At 36.5% G+C, this 4,601-nt stretch overlaps 1 non-coding gene across 1 annotated transcript; it reads right to left on the bottom strand.

Annotated features, from left to right (window-relative positions):
* Positions 1-1,710: 1,710 nt before the first annotated feature.
* Positions 1,711-1,817, bottom strand: LOC140857638 (small nucleolar RNA R71). The gene has a single exon (XR_012141130.1). It is a non-coding gene; the product is annotated as a small nucleolar RNA R71 (small nucleolar RNA).
* Between the last annotated feature and the right edge of the window lie 2,784 nt (positions 1,818-4,601).

Here is a 4,601-nt window from a genome sequence, read left to right as displayed (position 1 = left end):
TGATGGGTTATCGTTGGGCCTTAGTCCCTTCATAATCTATGCTTGAAAAAGACAAGAGGAGTAGTCATTAGGATCAATAAGAAAAATTCTAGGTAGAATTTCCTAATCTAGATCTAGTGGAATCAAAAACCCTAGATCTTTAGTCTTATTGTCTTTAGCAAACAACTTTCGATTTTCGATTTTCATTAAAGCTCGCTTGAGCATAGATTTGAAAATCATTTTTAAACCAAGTCTCTGTGGGATCGATCCGTACTCGCTGATCGTGCTACTCTGCACACTGTGTGCTTGCGATTTTATTTACAAATTTTAAGATTTGCACATCAAGTTTTTGGCACCGTTGCCGGGGATTTGGTGTTTTAAATTATTTTTAAATATTTATTCTTCGTGCTTTATAACTCTCTTTCTTTTTTCTTTAGGTTTTTAGATTTAGTTGGTGATTGTTGAAAAACTCAGGTACGCTTCTAATTTCTCTTTTATTATTTTTAGTTAATTACTTTTCCTTTTAGACCTAATCATTTGAATTTACTTAATCACAAAAAAATAAAAATAAAAAAAAAATAAAACAAAACAAAAGATATTTCATAATCGTGAAGTAAAATATCAAAATAAAAAAAAAATTCTAAATTAAAATCTTTTATATTCTTGGTCATCTTGTTTATTTGCATTTGCATTTTCATAATTAATCTAAGGGCATCAACCCATTAACAAGATAAGGTGGGGATTTCATTATCCTTTCTTAGCCCAAAAACCATCTCCATCATATTGCATTACCTAGACCTTTAATCTTAAAATCAATTAGACGTCAACCTTAAGGAATTCGAGCTTAATAGGACAAGGAACCCTAAGAGTTCTACCAAGTTTGAGTTGTCTGATTAGTTGGTGTCTAGGCAAGTCCCTGAGGGTGGTTTGTTAAATTGGTTTAGTTGCTGGCCTGGCCAACTCGTTTGGTGTCTAGAAAGGTAACAATGAGTGAACCTCCCACCTCTTATACTTACCTGGATAACTAGTTGATCAATCTCCACTACTTGAAGGGTCATCTTGGAACAGTTAGGAGCTGTCTAGATTTAGGTTAACCCTAGGATAGATTGAGTTTAATTTATTGTTTCACTTATTTGAAAAATAAAAAAAAAATTATTAAAATTTAAATTAATTTGGTTACTTTTTTTTAGATTTAGGACTCCTTAGGATCTTTTCTTTAGAACTTTTTTCCTTTTCTTTCTTTTTCTTATACATAAAAATTTTATAAAAAAAAATTATATAAACATCGAGAACCGTACACCTCGTGTATGGAGAAGAGTGTCGGGTCATCTAGTTAGAATTGAGTCAATTCCTATTGTTCCAATGGCTGAACCAATCCAATCCATGACCCTTAAGGATTTGTGTTATCCAGTTGGCTTCATCCAACCATCTTGTATCAGGTTGCCACAACCCACAGCTAACAATTTTGAAATCAAACCTCAAATTATAAATATGCTTCCAAAATTCATAGGATTAGAGGATGCTTATATATTTATTAGAGAATTTGAGGAGGTATGTGCAACCATGAAACTGCAATTAACAGAGGATGAGGTCAAACTTAGATTAATCAACTTTGCCCTTAAGGATAATGCTAAGAAGTGGTTTTATAGTCTGCCAAACCATTCTGTTACTATCTGGGAGGGCTTTGTGAGAATATTTTTGAAAAAGTATTTCTCCCATCAAAAAACAGCTAGGATTAGGAATGAAATAAATCAATTTTACCAACTAGCTGGTGAATCATTTTGGAAGTACTTTGATCGTTTCAAGAATCTTTTGACCCAATGCCCACACCATGGAATAGAAACCTGGAGACTATGCCAGATCATCTATGAGGGGTTAGATTCAAACTCAAGAACCATGCTAGAGTCCATGTGCCAAGGCCAATTTATGGATAAAAAAACTACTGAAGCTTGACAATTTTTAGAAGACCTAGCCGAGAAAAATTTACAGTGGGAAACAACTAGGGAACCTGATAAAGCTACACCTTCAAGAGGAGGAATGCATCAAATTCAACCAACCCTAGCATCAGAGGCCAAGATTGCAACCTTAACACGTAGATTGGAAGCCTTAGAATTACAGAGACCAGCCAATGTAAATCAAATATCTGCACCCATATGTAAAGGGTGCAATGCACCAGACCATGTCTTAGAAGAATGTTCCTACTCGAATGAGTGTGCACAGGTGAATGCCACCTATCAAGGACCATTGAACAATCCTTATGCACCCACATATAACCCAGGTTGGAGGAATCACCCGAATTTCTCATGGTCCCAGAATCCTAATGTAGGCAATCCAAATTTCAATCAGCAAAATCTAAGGTCCAACCTAGTGATGAACAACCCGTCAGGCTTCCATGATAATGACAAGAAAATTACCTCTTTAGAGAAAAGCCTAGAAGCCATGATGAAGACACATACCAGCTTTATGCAAACCACGGGTCAACTCATAAATAATAACACCCAAGCTATAGCCCGTCTGGAAATGCAAGTAAGTCAGCTGGCTTCGACCATTAGTGAACGAGAACATGGTAGGTTACCTAGCCAACCTGAGCCAAATCCTAGGAACCAAAATGGTCCACGACCCCAACAAGGAAACCAAGTTAATGGTGTAAATGCCATTCATACCTTAAGATCGAGAAAACAAATAGACAATAAGGTAGTTGCACTTGATGATATAGAGGACTCATCTGCCGAGTCACCTTCTAAAACTACTACCTTTCAACCTCAAGCACCAGAAACTGAAAATTCACCTAGTCCAGTACTTAAAAGTCCTAGAGCTCCTTTTCCAAACAGACTGAAATCCAATAAATCTGAACATTTAGACAAAATTTTAGAGGTATTTAAACAAGTCCAAGTTAATATTCCTCTTTTAGATATAATCCATCAGGTTCCAACTTATGCCAAATTTTTAAAAGATCTTTGCACTAGGAAAAGGACCACTAATGTACCAAAGAAAGTATTTTTGGCTGCAAGTGTCAGTTCATACCTATCTAGCCATGTGCCAATTAAATATAAGGACCCTGGAGCTCCAACAATTTCTTGTGTTATTGGAGAAATCAATATAAAAAAGATCTTGCTAGATCTAGGAGCTAGTGTGAATATCCTTCCATATTCGGTGTATGAGCAACTAGGATTAGAAAAACTTCAACCTACTGGGATCACATTACAGTTAACCGATAGATCTCTCAGGATCCCTAAGGGAATGGTCGAGGATGTTCTGATAAAGGTTGAAAATTTTATTTTTCCTGTAGATTTTATTATTTTAGAGACTGAGCCAGTTGCGAATCCTAAAGAACATATACCTGTCATTTTAAGAAGACCATTCTTAGCTACGGTCAATGCTGAAATCAATTGTCGAAATGGTCTAATGAAGTTATCCTTTGGGAATATGACCATTGAGCTTAATGTTTTTAACTTAGAACAGGAATCCTCTTCTCATGCTGATGTCAATGTAGTCCAAGATGGTATTTATGAATCCATTGACATTAGTGATGATGAAGTCGACCTAGAGTCTAACCCCTGGTTAATCCATGAGTCTGAGGATGTCAATGAAATACTTAAAGAAAATCAGATTAATCAGGAATCGACACTTCCTACTGAACCAATCATTGAGATGGTGAAATCATCACCTAAACCATCGATAGAGGAAGCACCCATTTTAGAACTGAAACCCCTCCCAGGACATCTCAAGTATGCATATCTAGGACCCAAAGAAACTTTGCCTGTTATTATTGCATCAGACCTAGATCCCAAGCAAGAGGAGGAGTTAGTGTCAGTTCTAAAACCAAATCAAGAAGCAATAGGTTGGACCATAGCAGATATCAAAGGAATAAGCCCTTCTATAGTTCAACATAGAATATACTTAGAGGAAGAGGCTAAACCAACAAGAGAAGCCCAAAGAAGGCTTAATCCAGCTATGAAGGATGTAGTTAAAAAGGAGATTCTGAAACTCCTAGATAGTGGAATAATTTATCCTATTTCTGATAGCTCTTGGGTAAGCCCAGTTCAAGTAGTATCCAAGAAATCTGGGGTAACAGTGGTCCAAAATGATGCAAACGAACTTATCCCAACTAGGACCCAAACGGGATGGAGGGTCTGTATAGACTATAGAAAGTTGAATATTGCGACAAAGAAAGATCACTTTCCTTTGCCATTTATTGATCAAATGTTGGAAAGACTAGTCAGACAAGAGTTTTACTGTTTTCTTGATGGATACTCCGGTTACAACCAGATCCCCATAGCCGCTGAAGATCAAGAAAAGACTACATTCACCTGTCCATTTGGTACTTTTGCCTATAGACGAATGCCCTTTGGACTATGTAATGCACCAGCAACCTTTCAGAGATGCATGATCAGCATGTTTTCAGATATGATAGAACAATTTCTAGAAATTTTTATGGATGACTTTTCTATTTTTGGCCTAACCTTCTCCGAGTGTCTGAATCACCTGCAATTAGTTCTAGAACGATGTAAGGAGAAGCACTTAGTTCTCAACTGGAAAAAATGTCAGTTTATGGTCAAACTGGAAATAGTTCTTGACCATGTCATTTCTAAAAAGGAGATTGAAGTAGACAAGGCCAAAAT

The sequence above is a fragment of the Elaeis guineensis genome, chromosome 4 (genome assembly GCF_000442705.2).
Source record: "Elaeis guineensis isolate ETL-2024a chromosome 4, EG11, whole genome shotgun sequence".
NCBI lineage: Eukaryota > Viridiplantae > Streptophyta > Magnoliopsida > Arecales > Arecaceae > Elaeis > Elaeis guineensis.
The sequence above is the reverse complement of the archived record's forward strand: the minus strand, read 5'-3'. Positions and strand labels throughout refer to the sequence as shown.